Source organism: Aricia agestis, chromosome 22 (assembly GCF_905147365.1).
Source record: "Aricia agestis chromosome 22, ilAriAges1.1, whole genome shotgun sequence".
NCBI lineage: Eukaryota > Metazoa > Arthropoda > Insecta > Lepidoptera > Lycaenidae > Aricia > Aricia agestis.
The window spans coordinates 8,198,684-8,221,965 of NC_056427.1; the positions used below are offsets into that span (position 1 = coordinate 8,198,684).

The 23,282-nt window shown below is 37.5% G+C and overlaps 1 protein-coding gene and 1 long non-coding RNA gene across 3 annotated transcripts in view; both read left to right on the forward strand.

Moving 5' to 3' along the window:
* The window catches only part of LOC121738194, a 444,621-nt gene that overhangs the window by 325,948 nt on the left and 95,391 nt on the right, over positions 1-23,282 (forward strand). The window lies entirely within an intron of this gene.
* On the forward strand, positions 1,520-22,784 carry LOC121738234. Its single transcript, XR_006037264.1, has 3 exons — positions 1,520-1,575; positions 14,639-14,646; positions 22,773-22,784. It is a non-coding gene; the product is annotated as an uncharacterized LOC121738234 (long non-coding RNA).

Here is a 23,282-nt window from a genome sequence, read left to right on the forward strand (position 1 = left end):
TAATAATTTTTACAAGACGTCTTTATAATATTAGCTGGGTATTTATTTTTTATTTGAAGGTATTTTTCTAAACACCTTATGCTGTCTGAGCTCCTAGTACTTTTATTTGTTCTATTAGTGTTTTAGTGTCTTTTAATGGGTCTAGGACGCCTAGGTATTGAGTCTCTGACCTAGGTCGGCGGTTCTCAAACTTTTTTGGTGACGAAAAAGTGACTTTTTTGACGGGCTCCCAAAAAAATTTTTTTATAATATAAGTGAATTGTCTGATGACATATTTTGTACTAGCTGTTGCCCGCGACTTCGTCCGTGTGGACTTCAGTTTATAGCGCGCGATGGCAACAAAATTGGTGTCAAAAGCTTTTATAAAAAAAAAAACCCTTAAATCAAAACAGCTGTGCAGTGTGCACATAATATTTCATTTTTTAAAATCAAACTTTATATTTTATGCCAAATTTTAAAGCTTATTTAGCCCCCCAATTACACAACTTTACCCATAAACTATTTATCATTGATAGGTTTAAGTTTACGTCACTGCACAGATAAAGTACTGAGTTATTAAATAACGTAAAAAAGAAATAACAATCGAAAAGACTTGAGTATATGATGATACCACCTCTTAAAGAAAGATGTTGGGCAAGCGTTAGCGCGATGTAAGAGACGAACGGCGCCATCTAGTATGAATTTTTGAAACTAACTTAATTTGAACAAATTTTCGTATTTTCACCCCCTTACAACCCTTTTTTCCAGTAAAAAAGTAGCATATGTCCTTTCTCAGGCTTTAGACTATCTGTATACAAAATTTCATTACAATCAGTTCGGTAGTTTTGGCGTGAAAGCGAGACAGACAGACAGACAGACAGACAGACAGACAGACAGAGATACTTTCGCATTTATAATATTAAGTATAGATAAACAATTTATGTATCGGTCGCGGAGCCCATACAAGGCCTTTGCAGAGCCCTAGGGCTCCGCGTAGAACACTTTGAGAATGACTGACCTAGGTCTTAAGTCTGGGACCTAGGTCTCAATAGTTAATGCTCTTACTGCGACTATTGTACTTTTAATGCTATTAGATTTTAAATACCTACCGTACAATAAAGTTATTGTTTTAATATCATTTTGTTATCAAGTACTTGGAACTCTTCTAGTATTGCAGATGGAATTTATTTGTACAATTTGAATTTTCAAGTTTTCCTGAAATTGTTATAAATGTGAAAATGATTGGATTTCGGGAAAACTACTGAACGGATTTTGATAATTTTGGATTTTCCTATATGTATAGACTAGATGACGCCCGTAACTCCGTTGCGCCAAAATTCTTTTATCGCGCGGGAACCGTACATTTTTCTGGGATAAAAAGTATCGTATGTCCTTTCCCGGGACTCGAAGCATCTCCATACCAAATTTCAGCACAATCGGTTCAGCGGTTTGGGCGTTAAGAGTAACAGACAGATACACTATCAGTATATGGATTTACAAAATGTTTATTTAATTACTGTATGGGCAAAACATTGGGGCATTTCTGATTGAAACGTAGAAGTCAAAATTTACTCTTTCAGTGCTGCTACTTTCACAGTGAACTCTGTAGTGTGACCTGATCCTTATCACACCGCTATCTCTACCGCTTGTCCCTCGCGCCGTTCCAATAGAGTTATGTCTACGATTACTCTCGATCCGCCGTTCTGACACAGTATAATATCATACAGTAGAATAACTCTCGTACCCTTTAAAATACTCTCTATAGTCTGTATAGGTTTACCAGAATCTAATGGCAAATTTGGATGAAACATTTGCAAAAAATATCTTTGATCATTGTTTTTTTTTTACATTTGCGTGCATCACACACAGAATCAGCCGCTATAAGGAAAAAAAAATCAAACGTTTTGCTCCAATTTCTCTAGTATTGGTAGCGTCATTTTTTTTCCATTTTTTGCCATCAGATTCTGGTAGACCTATTGCGTATAGAGAATATTTAATGAGGTGACTTCCCTCAGACCTTTGCGCCAATATTATCGACGGGAGCTGTCAATTTTTTCGGGGTAAAAAGTATCCTATGTCCTTTATCGTATCTTAAAGGGTCTCCATTCTCCATATCATTTTTTTCTAAATTGATTGAACCGTTTAAGTGTTAAGAGTTTATAGGATATTTTTCTAAGTTTAGTTAGGACAATGCAGGCCCATCACCTGATTGTCTGACAAGTAAGAGATTCATGCGTCGGATGGTCATGTAAAAAGTCGGTCCTGCGCATGATATCTCGCCAGTCGTGTCGGTCTTGCGTCCCTCGTGATCTTGAGTATTGTGCACACACTTAGGCACTTAAAATACTCATGCGTGGCTTATGCAGTTTTAATAATCAAATACTGCAGCTAACGTAACCGAAATTTCGAAATTTCAAAGACACAGTGAAATCAAACTTACTCAACATTTAACATTGATAACTTGCACGCGCCCGTGACGTGATACTGCATTGTTTTGCGACATGATGCTACATGACACTGGATTGTTTGCTGCAAAGCTGAAATCACGATAATAATATGATGACGACCTCTGTGGCTCTGTGGTGAGCACGTTGGTAGCTCAAGCCGGGGGTCGCGGGTTCTAATCCCGCCGACGGAACAAAAAGTTTTCAATGTTCCCGGGTCTGGATGTGTATTAAATATGTGTATGATATAATAAAAATCTTAAATATATGTATAGTATAAAAGTATTAAATATATTTCTGTTGTCTGGTACCTGTAACACAAGTCCTTTAGGTACTTAGCACGGGGCCAGACTGACGTGGTGTGAAGCGTCCATAGATATTATTATTATAATATAATTTGTGCGTGTTGAATGCGAGACAAGTATTACACGTTTACGATGTGATACTATTGTTTTGCGTATGTCGATTTAGGCGTAGAAATATGAAGACGATCTACTGTAAATCGATTATACTATGATTATAACCTTGCATTTTGGACATCGTTTCTATTGACACTTTGAAACGCACTTCCAAGTCCTCTAGTACGCCGATTGGAGTAGTTGACACTTGTGACTTCTCTGGTATTGCAACTGCTCTCATGGTAACGTGTTATTGGCTATAATTGAACGCACTTGCATGCCCTCAATGAGCAGATTGGACACGTCCAACGTGGCTCCTCTATTACATTTTGTTCGTTTGTGATATCAGAGAATTGGACTCGTAGGCTGACCTATGTCATTTAGTCGGATTTTTTTTAATGAAAGATGGGGGCAAACGAGCAAACGGGTCACCTGATGGAAAGCAACTTCCGTCGCCCATGGACACTCGCAGCATCAGAAGAGCTGCAGGTGCGTTGCCGGCCTTTTAAGAGGGAATAGCGTAATAGGGGAGGGTAGGGATGGGAAGGGAAAGGAATAGGGGAGGATAGGAAAGGGAATTGGGCCTCCGGTAAACTCACTCACTCAGCGAAACACAGCGCAAGCGCTGTTTCACGCAGGTATTCTGTGAGAACGTGGTATTTCTCCGGTCGAGCCGGCCCATTCGTGCCGAAGCATGGCTCTCCCACGTATAAATATGTCAAGTCGACAGACAGTACTGACTCCGACTAAATAATGCAGGTCCTTACTAAGAATCAATTTCTTCTCAAAGTATACTAGATGACAACCACAACTCCATTGCGTTAAATTCGTTTATCGAGCGGAAACCGTACGTTTTTCCGGGATAAAAAATAACCTGTGTCCTTTCCCGGGACCCAAAGTATCTTCATACCAAATTTCAGCAAAATCGGTTCAGTGGTTTAAGCGTGTAGGGGTCACAGGCAGACTTTCGCATTTATAATATTCAATACGTACTGTCTTTTACATGACATTAAAAAAGTTGCAATGTTTAGGGCCTGTTTAACCACTTGCTGATAAAGTGCGGAATAGGCTATTCACAGCTTTTTTGACAGATTCTCCATACTTCATCTGTCAAGTTAAGTAGTGGATAGCCTTATCAGGAACTGATGAAACAATCCCTTAATATAGCGCATCTTCAACTCTTCCTGTATAGTGCAAGGCTTATCTAGCTCAGAGAGTAAAGAAAATAAAAGGAAAATACTTTTCATTAGAAAATTCCAGGATGTGATACTCAAAGGATAACAGCTGATTAGGAATGCTTAAAGATAAAGTCGAGATAGAAAAGATGTCGAGATTTCAGTCAAAGATAAATAAAGAAAAGAAATAGATAAGACATGGAACTACCAGTAACTCTTTGAGATGAAATTCACCTGAAAATTGTACGTTTTTTCCGTGAATAAAAATAATTATTTCCATCTTGTCCTTGTCTGGGACTCATACTCGTACTTAATGGCAATTTCATTAAATTCGTTTCAGTGATATTGGCGTGAAATAAAATAACACAAATATACACTTTGATAAGAAAAAGAAAAAAATCGGTGTTTTTTTTTTATAAAATAAAAACGGGCAAACGGGTCACCTGATGGAAAGCAATTTCCGTCGCCCATGGACACTCGCAACATCAGAAGAGCTGCAGGTGCGTTGGCGGCCTTTTAAGAGGGAATGGGGTAGGGGATTGGGCTTTCGGTAAACTCACTCACTCGGCGAAACACAGCGCAAGCGCTGTTTCACGTTTTTCTGGTCGAGCCGGCCCATTCGTGCCGAAGCATGGCTCTCCCACGTAAACAGTGTGTGTCTGTCATACGAGTTTACAGTGAAAGTGGCAGCGCTGAAAGAGTTACTTATGAGTACTTATGACAGCTTTGTTCCTATGAGAAAAGCCCCAACGTCATAAAGCCCATACAATAATTTAAACAAGTATCTTTTTCATTGCTGCTACTTTTACAGTGAACTCTATACTAGAGAAACTTACACACTTTAAAGTAATTAGCACTTTGTAAACGAATTGAGAAACCCTTTTCCTTTCTAAAGTCGGTTAAGGACCCAATATATTGTCGTTCCAATGATCGTCTCGGAAGGCATTATCTAAGACCGGACCAGAACCGGTTAATACCGGTTGGGACCGATAAAAACCGACGAAAACCGGCTAAGCCCGCCATTCCTCACCTTGAGCTCCGATAACGTGAATGGGCGCCATTACCTGAAGTACTGGAGACAGAAAAAGTAGCTAAGCGTGAGTCGGAATTGCGTATGACTGGTTCCGTAGATAATAATAGAAAAATAAAACTGACTGCACGGATTTATAATATTACTAGCTGTCCCGGCAAAAGTTGCTTTGGCATAATATAAATCAAGTATTTCACCCATATTATTTTATTGAAGTAACTAAATAAATATGGCACCATGGCAACGTCCATCGCTATCCCGTCGCACAAACAATGGTCGCCGTCAGTCTCGAGTTGTAATAATTTACTATTATTTATTCAACAAATGCACTTATCAATATAAAAAGTACCCAGTAGCCGATTCTCAGACCCACTGAATATGTATATCAAATTTGGTTAAAATCAGTAAAGCCGTTTCGGTGGAGTACGGTAACTAACATTGTGACACGAGAATTTTATATATAAGATTAGATGTTAGTAGACCCCGTTCCGCAAAAATTCGTCTATCGCGCGGGAACCGTACATTTTTCCGGGATAAAAAGTATCCTATGTCCTTTCCCGGGACTCAAAGTATCTCCATACCTCAGCAAACTCGGTTCAGCGGTCACAGGTAACAGACAGACAAACAGTATGGATTACGATTTTATCCCAGCAGACGTTATAAGTTTGATGTCTTTGGCGTCTTAGCATCCACACGGATGGACCGATTTTGATCTAGTTTTTTTGAAGTGAAAACTTCTTTAGCGGCGTTGAGCACTTTTGTGGGATGGGTAAAAACTGTGAAACTCGCGTCAGATTCTCGTGCTGATCGAAAAACCGTAACACGGTTAGACAGTAGTGATGTCACATCGAAATTGATTTATCGAACAATCGATTGTTTTTTTTTTGAATTGTCGATATTTTTTAATCGATTGTAAGGGTTTCAATTACTTAATTAAAAAAAAACGATTTTCATAAAAAATGAGTTAAAAAAAATAATGCACAACGTTAATAATCAAGTTTTCATTTCTGCCGGCACCCGGAGTGCAACCCTTTTTTTTTTTATTCTTCTTTTTTTTGTTTAAAAGTGTTCTTAGAAATCATTCTGCTCTCTGGAAAGTTATTGGTGGAGTTTTTTCTTCTTAAATATTTTTCTACCGACAGTACCAAGAACTCAGAAACGCGGAAGTGGTAAGGATTTGTCGCCGCAAAATATATGGCCGAAGGTAATTTCTCAACCTCACTTAAAAGTGCGCCTTTCAAACTGAATTCGTTATTAATTGGTTAGGGTGTTCGGATGTTTGTAACGCACTTATGTAAAGATAGGTGATAAATGGAATCTACATACGATCCATACTGTTACGTGCTAGGGTTCGAAGGATTCGGAGAGAAAGACCTGCTGACTCTCTTGGAGACTTTATTCACTAACACTAGGTCTAACACAAAGCACTAGGTCCAAAACACTAAGCACTATCACTGTCCTAGGTCGTAGCCAAGTCGAAGGTTTAACTGGAAGGATTCACTCACTACTGATCACTTGTTTTCACTCCGAAGTCGCCTTAAAGATATCGCTCGTACTGAACTGATTGACTGGCTCGTCTACCTGCGGCTATTTCTGTGGGCTGAGACAAGTTCCAGAAAGTTCCTTAAAACAAGTGTGGAATGTCTCTACAAAGTTTGAGCATGTACTCGTGCACCTAATGCCATCTAGTATCGAGTAGGGGATTTATGTTGTCTGTGTTCCTTCGATAAGTTTCGCTGGTTTGACGCTAGATGGCACTATATGTCGTAAGTCCGTAACAATACTAATATTATAAGTGCAAAAGTGTCTGTCTGTCACCACTTAACGCAAAAACCACTGAACCGATTTCGCTGAAATTTGGTGTAGAGATACTTTGAGTCCCGGACAAGGACATGAGACACTTTTCATCCCGGAAAATGTACGGTTCCCGCGTGATATACGAATTTTGGCGCAATAATACACAATATATTTTGTAATATATTGCTGACAAGCTTGTGCACGTTTTAGGTCATATCCCATGGGAATAAAAACCCCATAACCTTTCCCTGGTTGTAAGCTGCTTCCCTACCAATTTTCAGTCAAATCGGTTCTGCCGTTTTTTGAGTTATGAATAATAACTTACACGACTTTCTGTTATTTATAAAAATTATTGTAATTAAAGTTTTTATATTTTTGTGAATCAATGATTATTATCTAATACTTTAAGAGTGGGTTGCACCAGAGGCGTGCTTATAGTTACAGTTATGGTCAAAGTTATAGTTAAGGCTAACTTTAACTTTAATCTTAACTTTAACCACAGAATTTGACAGATGTCTGTTGCGTTTATTTTTTTATTAAAACTACAGTTAATGGGATTGAGAGTATAAAAAATTGAATTATCCGTAACAATCGACAGGAAAAATATTTGTTATAACATCACTTTGAGCCATAGTAAATTTTCATGGAAAATTTTCGATATAAAATATGAGCGGTTATGGTTATATATATTTTGCACTGTAGTTATAGTTAAAGTTAAATTAACAGTTATAATTAAATTAAAGTAAGTTGGTGCAACCGACCCTAAGAACAAAAAGCTGTGTATGTTTGTTACTTCAAACAGTTGAAGAAATTCAGATGACATTTGTTATGGCATACTTTGAATCCCAGGAAAAGGCATTGAATAGACTATTAATTCCAAAACGTACGGTTTTCGCGTTATATACAAAATTTTTACTGATGTGGACTATCAAAATTTTATTTTACCACCAAATATAAATTAAATAACAACAAAGTATTTCGTCAGCAAATAGTAAAAGACTGCATTTTTGTTATTTGGCAGTGTTTTTTCACCAGCAGATGGCACTTATTTGAATATCTCTGTTTTTCGCTTCTGTGCATTGCTCAGGCTTTTCGCTTAAGTAATTTTTGTTTTAAGACCAGCTATGTAGTTATGTGTGCCTGGTATATTCATACTAATATTTACGTGGTAGAGCCATGCTTTGGCACAAATGGGCCGGCTCGACCGGAGAAATACCACGGGCTCACAGAAAACCGGCGTGAAACAGCGCTTGCGCTGTATTTCGCCGAGTGAGTGAGTTTACCGGAGGCCTAATCCCCTACCCTATTCCTTTCCCTATTAAAAGGCCGGCAACGCACCTGCAGCTCTTCTGATGTCGCGAGTGTCCATGGGCGACGGAAGTTGCTTTCCATCAGGTGACCTGTTTGCTCGTTTGCCCCCTTATCACATAAAATAAAAAAATTAATGGTCTGTATTTTTGTATGTCTGTAAACTTATTTCATATTTGTGGTTCGCGGACCGTTTTTGAGAAAATTCGGTTTAGAGACATTGTCCCGGGAAAGGACACAGAATCATCTTAGCATATGTCCGAAATAGCTTAGCTACCTCCGTATATTTTATCATGTGTCCAGACTTTTGTGTGTGAAGTAACAAAAATTACTTTACAGCTATACCTGTATTACTATGTGAAAAATATACAAAATGCAGTTACAAAAATCAAAGAGCTTTACTTAAAGAGCAAAGCCATTTCAAAAGCAAATCTTTTCCGCCGTTCGCCAGTCCAAAGTAGAAATAATAGTTATTTCAATATTCAATTTTATTTTTCACGAAACTTGAATCAGACCTTGCCAAATGCACAGTCCCATACATTTCGGACAAACAAATGACGCCTCCTCTGGAAGGCTTCCAGCAAATAAATAAATACCAGGGCTGTATAAATGTAAAGGAGTTGGTGCAGCCAAAAGAATTAATCACTATTGCTCGGAGTGATCTCTTTGTGAATTGTGCCCTTGTGCCCGTTTATGTGTTCCTGGTAGTAATTAACTGAGCCAAGTTGTTCGTCTAGAGTCTAGACTAGTATTTCTCAAAGTAGGCGATAACGCCTAAAGGGGGGCCCAGAAAAAAATTAGGGTGTTGTGTTCTGGCTTGGGGGTTTGATTTATTTCATCTGGATGCATTTTAAACTGAAACAATGGGGGCGCTAAAACATAATTTGTTCTCAAAGTGGGCAGTAGACAAAATAAGTTTGAGAATCCCTGGTCTAGACTCAAGAACAAAAAAATGAAGATGGAGCAATTTATAATATATTGTGTCCGCCCAAACGCGCGGATTGGCCGCTACATCGCGAGATCAGAAGCAATTGTATGTTACGATTTATTTAAAAAGCGGCACGGTCGCGCTGTTTCCATACTTTTGCTTGTGATTTCGCGGCGTAGTCGTCAAACCGCGCGTTCGGGCGGACGCATATTATAAACTAGCTTCGGGAACTGTTTCACCACTTCCTGATAAGTGCTGGTCTGCCGGATAGGCTATCCACTACTTAACTTGACAGATAGAGTATGGAGAATCGAAAAAGTTGTGGATAGCCTATCCGGCACTATATCAGTAAGTAGTGAAACAGTCCCTTAAGAGACCGGGGCCATCGCAGTTCTCATACAAACGTAATACCAATCTAGTAAATACTAAATACCTAGGTTTCTGTACAAAGATTCACTGCAAAATATTTATATACCAAAAATATGAACGATTACAATATTTACAATATAAATTTGTAATCGTTCATATTTTTGGTAAGTATGTAAATATTTTGCAGTGAATCTTTGTACAGGAACCTAGGTAATTACTATCTTAAGCTGAATAATAACTCAAATATGGTAAATATTCTCGTATGGGAACATTATCTTGGTATTACGTTTGTATGAGAATTGCGATGGCACCCGGACTCTTAAGCTAGTATAATATTTTCAACACTTTCATAAAACCAACAAAACAATAAAACCAATACACTTAAAGCTCAGTAAAGATTTGTCGCTATCGCAGTACTGGAGAGACGCCAAGTGCTAAATATAGTTATTGATGATAAGTCGTATATCACACTGATATCTATACTAATATTATAATGCGAAAGTCAGTCTGTTACCTCTTTACACCCAAACCGTTAAACCGATTTAGCTGAAATCTGAGTACTATTTGAGTCCTGGGAAAGGACATAGGATACTTTTTATGGGTAAAATGTACGGTTCCCGTGCGATAAAATATGACTTTAAGTGCAACGGAGTTGCAAGCGTCCTCTAGCTTTCATTAATCCAACGGAAATCTGCACTTTTTCGTAATGAAACCTATGTGTTCAAGATTAAGGCTGCCACCAACCAAACGGTTTTATCAAAATTTGTTTAGTGGTTTTAGCTTGAAATAATAATAATCATCCAATCATGAAACCTCATACGCTTAAATTAAAGTTATTTAATAATTGTTAATTGTTAGTCTTGCCGTGAGACTTTTAATAAATCTGTAAAACATCTCCAACATGGTACCCTGGTACTGGACAGAAGTTTAGGTTTGTTTGTAGCCGACGATCGCTGCGCTCCTCATTATAGAAAAGTGATTCAGAGTGTACGATACGATTTTGGAGAAGAATTAAACATGGTGTAGATGTAGTATGAATAGAGCAGTATCAAAAATATAAATAAAAAATCCATTAATGTTTTTATATTTTTCTACGGGTCACGTCAGGTTTGGAAAGCCGGAGAAATGAACCAGCGTAAGGCTGCCTTCACATTAAGTCGAGAGCCGCGCGGCTGGCGCACTACTCGCGGCTTAATGTGAAGGCAGCGTAAGAGCCTCCAATATAATATTATAAACAACAAAGCCTAATAAACTGTTTAATTTTTTAGAGGTCTAATCATTTACATTTTACAATAAACATTACATTATATATAATAAATATTATATTATACATAAATATTATACATAAATATTATTGTGACTGTAGCACCAAACAGTACCACGTATTTTAGTTTTAATAATAATCGACGGCCGTTGTTTTTCCATGACATTAGAATGATTAGATATTACTTGGAAATTCTGTTATGCGATAATTTTAGTAGGCGTTTAAAAACGGAGAATCGTATCGTATCATGCGATATATCGTATGCTATAAACGCGTCAATAATCGCGATGTCTGATTTGTATATAATAATAACGAGTGTCTGAAGTGTCTGGTCTGTCGTCATTCGTACGGCTCTAAGGACACCAGGGTCGCAGTCAATTAGAGGTGAAATTATTACGACTGCAGGTGTATTTAGAATGTATTGAAGAGATCTCTTTATGTAACCTCCTACTTAACGATGTTGCCTTAGTTCTTAGAAGTTTATTTTGTAAGAAAATAAAAGAAGAAATTTATTTAAAAATTCTGACTTACAAAAAAACGCTTGCAAATGAATTTAAGCAAACGTTACTTTGTTGCGCCAAACCGTGTTTTCCACGATAAAAAGGACTTGTCCTTTCTCGGGACGTTAAGTATCTTCGTACAAAATTTTAATAAAATCAGTTAAGCGTTGACTCTGGGCGTATCCATGCCCAGAGTCCACGCTTAACTGATTTTATTAAAATTTTAGTAAAAAAGCCATACTTAGCAATAAAATACCATACTTTTTTGATATCCAACTTCGCCATCTAAATTATCGAATAAAAGTTGTCTAGGTACCAATTCCCACCTCGCCTAATTGGCTATATCAAATGAACATTTTATTTCTGTAAGAAAAATTCGATTTGAACGAATAACCGATTAAAAAACGTTGTATAAAATATTTAAATGCAGTTAATATTTTTTGCTGAGCTGAGTTTTTTGTTAAATAAAACCTAACAGTTTTAACGATTGTACATTTGAAAACGCAACGTTTGAAAAAGTTATTTAACTTTTAGTATAAATTATGCAAGCTGACATGTTGGCGATTAAGTACGTACAGAGGAAGATATTCGTGTATAATTGCTCATTGTTTTGTCGATTGTGCAATATATAATCCGACCACAATCCAACATGTTGCACACGTCATATCAGAATATTGACAGAAACGTTGTCAAACGTCAAACAAAAATTTTTGTATGTTTTAGTATTACTTCGGCTTTTATGAGAACCTGGTACACATACACATTAATCTACCAGGCTAACATACACCATGCGTCTTAGAAACACTTTGATTGTCGATCGCATGGCGATAGTCCAAGAGTCGATATCCCGATGCGAATTTATAGTAGCGCAGAGCTATTATGTAGTGTTGTGACTAAGTGTTGTGGCTAAATAGTGATGCGACATTTCCCTACTAATATTCTAAATGCTAATGTGTGTGTCTGTATGTTACCTCTTCACGCCCAAACCGCTGAATCGTTTTGCTGGGTATGGAGACACTTTGAGTCCAGGGAAATTCAAACTCAAACTCAACTCAACTCAAAACTTAAAATTTTGTATTCAGAATAATTCTATACAAATATTTTCTGAAAGTCTACATGGTGCCTACCACCGGTTCGGGAACTAACCCGGCGAGAAGAACCGGCGTAAGAAACTCGCACGGGGCCATCTTTTATACCAAAAAAAGTGAGAAAAAAATTAATCTTTTAAAATGAGGTTCACAGTGTTTTAACTTAAAATTATACAATGTCAACATACATAATAGGATAGTTTTTATCATGGAAAAATGTACGGATGAAATATTTCGGACACTCTCGATCATGTCGTCAATTTTCAAACACAAAAAACTTGACCAAAATCGGTTCACCCGTTTGGATGCTACGATACCATGGACAGACAGACAGACACGTCAAACTTAAATAAAAAAAATTAAAAAAAAGCCTTTATTTGACCAAGCTACAAAGATTCTTATCTACTAAGTAAATTAACATTATATTAATTATATTACTTTTTGTCTTTTTAAACTGGGTCCCCAGATTGGGTAAAGGCCTCCTCCAAGGATGACCACTTTTCTCTTGGGCTATTTGCCACCAATTTGTGCCAGCGACTTTTTTGATATCATCGTCCCACGTCAAACTTATAACACCTTTATTTGTTCGTCAGTGGTTAAATCAGTACTGCAGTACTGAGTTTTGACGTCTCTGTTTAAAACAATCTCTTTAAAAACACAACGTTCTAATTTCAAACGCTGACAGCGCGCCAAGATGGCCGCCGAGCGGAAACGTCAAACTTTCCCGCGCTTCCTGTTGTTGTACTTGTTTTGCCTCTGACGTGACCTCTATGACGAGGGCATAAGGCTTATTATAGCGAACGATCAATCGATATTTGTTATACGAATTGGTTTTCAAATGCAAAAATATGGAGGTAGTTTTCTGTGCATAGAGTTATTAAATGCATAGATGTGTCATTTGTACAGAGTAAAACAAAACTAAGTGATCATACTTTAGGATGTGTATAATGGGTCCCCTATATAGAGATCTCTGTGAAAGTAGCAGCGCCGAAAGAGTATTTTTAGGCGCTTGCCCACACAATCACAATAAAAAGAAATCTTTGGCTGTAATTTTTTGAATATAATGCAATTTCTGCTCGCTTTCTAGATGTTTAGTGTACTACTACAGCTTACCCGCCAAACGTTATTTTGCCATATACGTTGTGGAAATTCGTACGTATTTTATCTACACAGATCTACTTATTTTTACATCTGTGGTCGCAACAAAAAGTATAATTTCGATGTTTGTTGTGGAGTTTTGATGAATGGTCTACAGTTTGAAGGATAGCTCTTGTTGTTTGTATGGAAATGCTTAAGATAAGTTATACTTTTATACAGTTTTGTATCAACATGTTATATATTATAAAGATAAAATATTTGTTTGTCGAGCATTGATATTATAAGCAAGATGACGGCCTATGCTACAAAAGTTGTTTAAAAACGTAAATTATTCCCAGGTTAAAAGTATCCGAAGTCCTTTCCCGGGACTTAACGTATCTACCAACAAAATCGGTTCAGCGGTTTAGGCGTGAAGAGGTAACAGACAGACAGACACGCTTTCGCATTTTTAATATTAGTATGGAAATATCTGTAGTCGATTTTACCCCACATAAGTACACAAAATTGTTCCAAAACACTATCGCAATTCGTATGTATGTAAATTACATTAAAGATAGCACTGTTGTACCCAAAATGGCGATACGAATAGCCAATATCTTTTATCTAGTAATAATTTATGTTGCTATCTAACGCTACCTAATTCTATGGGAATTTATTTGTAAACTATTCATAGGTTATGTGTCCCTGGTACATTGTATTGATTATTTTATGCAACTTCTTCATGTTGGCCAATACAAGCACAGGTGTTGGCCATATTCGCTTCTTATCTTTGGCCCATGATAGGCAAATGTAGAGGGGACTATTGCCTATTAGTACCGGAGCCCTAGAACATTTTTTTATTATCAAGCTAATTTTTGTGAGTAGTTTCATTTTAATAAGACAACATTTTTATTTGCAAAAAATCTTGAAAGTTAAGATAACAGAGATAGAAAAGATTTTTTCGGGATGAAAACTGCCCTATATCAGATTCTGGTAAAACTCTGAAACGAACAATCGCCAGCAGTATTTCCCGACCAATACGAACTGCAAACCTTCAAGAAGAGAGCGTATTCCCTCTTAAAAAGCCGGCAACGCACCCGCAGTTCTTCTGATGCTGCGAGTGTCCATGGGCGACGGTAGTTTCTTTCTATCCAACCCGTTGCTTATTTTACCAATTATATTTTTATTACCAATTTTTTTTACCAATTATTTATAAAAAAATTAAATTATAGGGGGTTTATAATGGTGGTATAATGGTTCGGTCAATTCTTACATTAGCAGTTTAGCACGTAACACACACAGCAAGCTCAACCCCAAGTATTCGAAACTCGACTCTACTAATGAGTAGTTTTGGGATCAACCCCCCGGGTGGTAAAACTGCGGTTGAAACTCAACCCTAAACAGCCAGTGGGCTCGGAAATAGTTACACACGGGTACTTTTTATCCCAAATATCAGCATCAGACCTAGAGTCAGCTAACATTGCAACTTCACGAGGCGCCATATGAACTGACCTTTTTTTTTTTTATGAAATAAGGGGGCAAACGAGCAAACGGGTCACCTGATGGAAAGCAACTTCCGTCGCCCATGGACACTCGCAGCATCAGAAGAGCTGCAAGTGCGTTGCCGACCTTTTAAGAGGAAATAGGGTAATAGGGGAGGGTAGGGAAGGGAAGGGAAGGGAATAGTTGAGGGTAGGGAAGGGAATAGGGTAGGGGTTAGGGGATTGGGCCTCCGGTAAACTCACTCACTCGGCGAAACACAGCGCAAGCGCTGTTTCACGCCGGTTTTCTGTGAGAACGTGGTATTTATTCGGTCGAGTCGGCCCATTCGTGCCGAAGCATGGCTCTCCCACGTATACGTATACGTGACCTACGGCTGCATTTATATGCATCCGCCCGAACGCGCGGTTTGACTACACCGCGAGATCAAAAGTAAATTGTATGTAAATGACAGCGCGACCGCGCCGCTATTTAAATAAATCGTTAACTGATACAATGAAGGTGTTTGAAATTCAATTTGCTACGCAGGTTCCGCTATGTAGCCGGTCTATCGTGTCGTAGGTGTAGTATCATGAAACGTGACAGCTATATTGGGACAACTGACACATGACAACTATATCGTGATATAACACCTCCGTGGTCCAGTGGTTAAGAGCGTGGCTCTTGACTCGGAGGTCGTGGGCTCGATTCCCGCTTTGGAAACATGTTATTTCCAAGTTTGGTTAGGACAATGCAGGCTGATCACCTGATTGTCTGACAAGTAAGATGATCCATGCGTCGGATGGGCATGTAAAAAGTCGGTCCTGCGGCTGATCTCTCGCCGGTCGTGTCGGTCTTCCGCCCACTGGGTTATGAGAGTGAAGGAATAGAGAGTGCTCTCGTGTACTGCGCACACACTTGGGCACTATAAAATTACTCCTGCGTTTCAATGAACACGGTTTCAATGGAACCGGCCACCGTTACAGAAACCAGTGTGGGAGTTATTATTATCATATCGTGACATAATATGACAGCAGATGGACACGACAGACCCTGGCTGGCAAACACCATCATTGCTTGTGATCTCGCGATCGTTCGGGCGGACAAAATAAATAAAGCCTTAGCTTTGGATTTAGGAAAACTTCTTTTAAATCGTACAATTACTTCGTTTTGGATATACAAAGCATACACACAGAACCATAAAGTTACTCCATATATACACATCAAAATCGCTTTAGTACTTTGAAATATAGTTGCAAACGTAGAATTAATATTTAGCGTGCTCTAACTTAGGTATCCTAGAATTTCAACTTGCAACATGTGCTGGATATGTAAATACGTAGGTTCCCAACTGTGTCCAGGTAATAGCGAAATTAGTTAGAAATCTAGACTCCAAAGTTTGCGCTCCGAAAAGTAGAAACGCAGTTTGTGAGCTCCGTACTGGTTATGCTAGCCTGGTAGTTTGAGTTAGCGTTAATCTGCAAGACTAGAGGAGTTCTAACATGTTTCATCCAATATTATTTGTGTCTGTAAGTCTGTCTGTTACCTCTTCATGCCCGAACCGCTGAACCAATTTTGCTGGGTATGGGGATACTTTGAGTCCCGGGAAAGGACATAGAATACTTTTCATCCCGGAAAAATGTACGGAAACTGTCCCACCATAGCATCTTAACTACTGATTAAAATATGAGGCGTTATCAAGTTTAATAAATCATTTAACTATATGGCCGCTGGAATTTGTGTATTAACCCACAAAAATTTTGGTGTTGAGTTATGAATGCAGCCTTGTTCTAAATGATCTATAGATGCATTCATAAAATACTTTTTTTTGTGGAATGATACATCAGATACAAGCGTGTAATAAGCAACAAATATTACAATTATTTGAACCCCTTTCAAAATTTTTCACCCCAAAATACTAAATCTATTCGGGGTGTTATTTTGACATATCTTTCCCCATTGCGGTACCCAAATTAAGAGTTAATAATTCCAGTTAAAATTACGTTTTAACTGGAATAATGAAAAGGGTTAAATTTATACGTTTAATAAACTCATATAAAGTGACCTTATAAGTCATAAGGCCTTTATACTACGGTGTAATATAAAATCGGTGTTTCATAATAATTACTAGATGACACCCGCCGTACATTTTTTTGGGATGAAAAGTATTTTATGTCCTTTCCCGGAAAGTATCTTCATGCCAAATTTCAGCGAAATCGGTTCAGCGGTTTGGGCGTGAAGAGGTAATAGACAGACTTTCGCATTTACAATTGGTACTAGTATGGAAATATTTTTTGTTAGTCTCGCTAAATGTCGAGAACGGCTGAACTGATTTGGCAAATTTTAGTCTTTAAAGGTTGGTGGAAGTCCAGTACCCCTTACCTAGCACGGCCACCAGCAGAAATGCGAAAGTATGGGCAAACTGTGGAGTTAAACTTAAGGTAGCGTTTCGATATTTTTTCGTTCCCAAAAATTCAAATGCCACTTTATGACAGATAATAGTCCTAAAAATTTAAATAATTTCCTACTCTATGACATACTGTCTGTCATAAAGTGGCATTTTAATTGAATTTTTGTCGGTCGCGATTGGCCGCGGTAAAGATCGGAAAGGCACCTTTAGTTTATGTCCACAGTTTGTCTATACTTTCAAATGTCTACTGGTGGCCGTGCTAGGGCTACAGGGATGGCTTATATTACGAAGTTCACCAGGACATTTAGTAATCTTCTTCTTATATATAAAATTCTCGTGTCACAATGTTAGTCACAGTACAGATTTTTACTACATGCATATTCAGTAGGTCTGAGAATCCGCTACTGGCTACTTTTTATATTGAAAAGTGTAAAATATTTTGTTGAATAAATAATAGTAAATTATTACAACTCGAAACTGATGGCGACCATTGTTTGTGCGACGGGAGAGCGATGGACGTTGCCATGGTGACATACTTATTTAGTCACTTCAATAAAATAATGCGGGCAAAATACTTCAATTATGGCAAAGAAACTTTTACCGGGACAGCTAGTAAAATACTAAATTCCTTGCAATTCCTACAGAACTCTAAAACCAGAAGAAGCACTTAAAAAACATAATCGAAAATGCAATTTCTCAGCCATACAGAACAATAAAACAAGTGATAAAAATCCCGCTGTGTTATGAATAAGAACCGTAAACCAAATCCACTGTTTAGGGTTCCGTACCTACCCAAATGGTAAAAACGGGACCATATTACTGAGACTTCGCTGTCTGTCCATCTGTCTGTATCTCGAGAACGGTAATAGCTGGAGAGAATTTTATAGATTGTGTATTTCTGTTGCCGCTATTTAAAGAAAGAAAGAAAAATAAATTTATTTGGTATAGCATCTTACAAAAATAATTCTTAACTATTTATATTTGTGGGTCCCAAACAGTAAACTTTATACGTGGGAGAGCCATGCTTCGGCACGAATGGGCCGGCTTGACCGGATAAATACCACGTTCTCACAGAAAACCGACGTGAAACAGCGCTTGCGCTGTGTTTCGCCGAGTGAGTGAGTTTACCGGAGGCCCGATCCCCTAACCCCTACCCTATTCCCTTCCCTACCTCAGGTGACCCGTTTGCTCGTTTGCCCCCTTATGTCATAAAAAAAAAAAAAAAAACATGATTTTTTATGCCAATAATATCAATTATAGCAACAGGTAAGCACTCAAAATATTAAGAAAATTCGTTATAATAATAAAATTACAATAAAATAAATATTGTATCGTTAATATTGTATAGTTGTATCGGGACAAGTAACTTAAAAAACATCTATTGAGTAAATTTAACTAATGCGACCACATCTTGTCCAGATAAACTCTTTGTAGTTTTTGCGGCAAGATTTCTTGTATTTTGTAATATTATTGTATAGAGTATTGAACAAAATAAAATAAATAAATAAAAAGTTTAAGGATGGCTCGCATACTAGAACCACAATTTTAACCTATTTTTGCTCTATAAGGGTACGGAACTCTTCGTGCGCGATTCCGACTCGCACTTGGCTGAATTTATTTCAATTTTCAACCCTCCAACGTTATGGTGATGAAAATTTTATGTCTCTAACTGCGGTAACTCAAAAACATATAATATAATAGTAATTCTGTTGCACTAAAATTCCTTTATCACGAGGGAACCGTACATTTACCTATATACAACAAAGAAAGAATTACTTAAATCGGGCTTGTAAATCCGGACATATATGAATATTATACGTACATGATTTAACGTGGGAGAGCCATGCTTCGGCACGAATGGGCTGGCTCGACCGGAGAAATACCACGTTCTCACAGAAAACTGGCGTGAAACAGCGCTTGCGCTGTGTTTCGCCGAGTGAGTGAGTTTACCGGAGGCCCAATTCCCTTTCTACCCTCCCCTATTGCCCTATTCCCTAATAAAACGGACGGCAACGCACCTGCAGCTCTTCTAATGCTGTGAGTGTCCATGGGCGACGGAAGTTGCTTTCCATCAGGTGACCCGTTTGCTCGTTTGCCCCCTTATTTCATAAAAAAAAAACATGATAAATACATAGTAGAAATCTGGCTCATTTGTTTAGACGCTGATATAGATCAGACAGTTCTGGAAATATTACATACATATTTGATATAATTGATATTTTTGTTCGATATCCTTTTTTTCTGAAGTCAGTTAATATTGACGATAAAGTCAATATTACCAATGCGCGATAAAATACGAGCCGGCAAATATAAAACCTTTTTACATCTCAAGTTTAAAATGAAAAAACTCCGCGAGAAAGTCCGAAGGACCGAAACATTTGAACTCTATTACCTGGTGCGTAAAGTTCATTTTGCAAGTTCCTATCGGAATGCCAAATATGATTTAGCACAGTTTCGAATTTCGAACATAAGTATTGCTGAAGTTGCAATAAATTTTATTTCTACCCTCCCCTTAATGTCAAACTATTTGGTATTTCGATAATAGTTTAGGAGTTTTGAATGGTTTATCGTCGGACTGACATTCGGAATGTAGAGAGAAGCCTCTATGGTCCAGTGGTTTTAAGCAAGTTGTGGGGGTTCGATTCCCGCGTTGAAAATGTTTCCAAGTTTAAGAAAAGGTAGATCACCTGATTGTGTGATCTATGCGTCGGACGGTCATGTAAAAATTCTGATCTCTCGACAGTCGTGTCAGTCTAGCGCACACACTCGGGCACTAGAAAATTGCTCTGCTGGTCTGTTTTAATTGAAATTGCCTACCCTTGGGCCATGATTTGTCACCATGATTGGTGGTCGAAGCCAGGTGGGTGAAACTTTCGAACAAAAAAAAATTGGGTTCCAAATTTAAACGTAGAACCTAAAGTAAGTTGGATAATCTGTAATATTTTTAAGCAAGATCGACTGTTATTGGTTGATAAAAAAGACGAAGAAGAAGTTTAAAACTCAAAGTTCGATTTTCAGTTAGTGAAAATTATTTTGTAGCAACTCTTTCAAAAATTGTAAATTAGTGGATTAATTATTGAAAAACGAAAGGTAAGCCATTGTAAAATATAAATATAACCGTAAATTGATAAATTGAAGCAAAACATAACTATGTCATACCGTGTTCTAATACAAAGTATGTCATAGTGATTATTTGCATATTTGTATAATAATTTACAACTTAAACTATAATAATATGAAAAAGATAGATTATTATTTCATAGAAAATATTATAATGTATCAGTATGTATGCAGTTAATTTCGAAAGTGTTGAAATGTGTCTATTGATATATTGTAGTAATTAATTACACGTTAAGGTTATTAACTATAATTATTTATGTATGGAAATGTAGTAAATGAAAAACTTTTCATTAATTTCAGATTTTTAGGTCCCTGTACTAGTTTGCAACATTTTAGTCTGCAGGCAATGGTTGTTAAGGAGATTTTAGGAGGAGGTATGGGAAGGTATGGGATTATGAGAGGTGCGGCCACTAAGGGAAAATCCTCTGATCAAGTGAGGTGGTATACAGCTGGCCTGAGCCCACGCGATATATTTCAGCTGTCGTATGTACACTGTTATACAGGGTGTAACAAAACAAAGTAATAATACTTATGTGTGTATGTATAAAGATGCGCGTCCACTGGATCGGAATCGGAGCGTACGCAGCGGACGGATTTGTTGCCTAAACCTTGTGGATTAAATCTGTTTTATTGTTTTGTGTTTATTTAGCTATGTACAATAATTTTTATTGAAATAAAACATTTATTTGAGCTCATTTCTTTTTTTTCTTAATTTTCGGTATGTTTAGAGTGGAAGGTTTTGCACTTAAAAATTTTAACTTTAGTTTCAGTTTAAAAATATAATAAATGTTTTTTTTTTTTTCTCATATATGACATTCTCTTTGTTCGAAGCTATCATGCACAACTGACGTCGATCATGGGCTCCTCGTAATGTTCGTGATCGCTTGTATCTATGAATGGCCATCGTGGAAAGGCATTAACTACAAAAATGTAACCGGTTTAAGAGGTCTTTTTGACTCTAGTTTATTTAATCAACAGCGTGGTTAACCGATAAGCGGTAAGCCAATCAAAACCGCGAGCAAATAGTTAAAGTTAAAAAAACCTTCAGTAACTTTTAAACCCAAAAACCACATGACAGCTACAAAGTTAGAAAATAAACATGCAACCAGCCGTGCAAAACTAGACACGTTCTAAATTCAAATTGAGCGTTCGCTTTTTAAATTGCGGATGCTAAATTAAACGCCGACAAACGTTCTGTCAGCGTGACAGCTGTCAGCGGTGACAGCTGTCAGTTTTCCCGCCAATTTGGCGCCATGAGCGCTAAACTGTTATGTAATCGTCCGTAAAGTGTTATGATTGGTTGGCATTATGATAACTTTTAGACGTAATATTATGATTCCATATAATATGGGAGTATGGAGAATGTTTGGAGAAGTGAAAAATGGTTAAGTTTAAAATTGATTTAAAATGTAGTCAAATGTAGTCAAAGTCGACGATGTACTGTACTCATGTTCTTAATATTGTGTATCCATAGTAATATTATAGATGCGAAAGTGTGTCTGTCTGTCAGTCTGTTACCTCTTCACGCCCAAACAGCTGAAGCAATTTTGCTGTTTGATATGGAGATACTTTTAGTCCCGGAACCGTACATTTTTGCGGGATAATCGAAATTTGGCGCAACGGAGAACGTCATCTAGTTTTTTTTATAAAAAGACGATTTCCAAATATACTTCACCAATAACACAACTTTATTATGCGAATAAATAATATTCCGCGTGACTAATTCAATAGATGTGTCAGATTTGGCGCCAATATCGAAAATGTCATGGCGGCTAAAGCCTGACAGTTGTTTAGGGTTCCGTCCCCAAAGTCTAAAAACGGGACTATATTAGTAAGGATCAATTTAGTCCTCAACGCGACGCGTAGATGCATTTCTTTTGTATGGATTTGACAGACATCAATTACTTGAGACGTCCCGTAAGTCTGTCAATTCAATAAAAATTTAGCAATGCATCTAAGCGTCGTGTTTTGGTCTGACTTGACCCTTAGACTTCGATGTCTGTCCGTCTGTGTGTCTTCAGGCTGTATCTCAAGAACCGCTTTAGCTAGACTTCTGAAAATTTCACAGATTGTGTATATGTATTGCTGCTATAACAACAAATACTAAAAACAAAATAAATATTTTGGGAGGGGAAAGGAGCTCCCCTTGAAAAGTGATTTTTTACGTGACGTGATATTAATAATGGCAACAGGCAGAGACTTGAAATTTGCACAAAATCTTCAATTATATGGGTACTTTAATAATAAATAATAATAATATTAAAATAAAATGAAAATTTAAGGGGGCTTCCATACAAAAAACACAATTTTTGTCAACTTTTGCTCTATAACGGTACGGAACCCTTCGTGCGCGAGCCCGACTCGCGCTTCGCCGATATTATTTTTGACGAGGGACTCGGCAAACAGAATAATATAGTAGTTTTATATTTCTTTTGTCACTCGATGCGCAATGAAATATTTGCTTGGTTTTCATGCATCAGTATTCACACTGAAATGAATGATGATTTTGATTCGGTTGTTTTCATATCAGTGGGAGGATTTTTATATAAATCATGTTGGTTTTGAGTTGTTTTTAAACATTTAGGGCCTGTTTCACCACTTCCTGACAAGGCTATCCACCAATTATATTGACAGATCAAGTAAGAAGAATCTGTCAAAAAAGTTGTGAATAGCCTATTAGGCACTTTATCAGAAAGTGGTAAAACAGGCCCTAAATGTACAAAATATGTTGATTTTTAATTTGCTACATGTTGCTAGTACTTAAATTTATTTTGTGCAGAAATTTCGCTCGTAAAAAAACCACTCTATGTCCGATCTTGGGACTCAAAGTTTACAAGGCAGAGCTTTGTTGCTATCAGGCGAGCCGTTAGCCCATTGAAAATTATCACAGCAATTTTTTCTGTTGCGCAAAAAAAA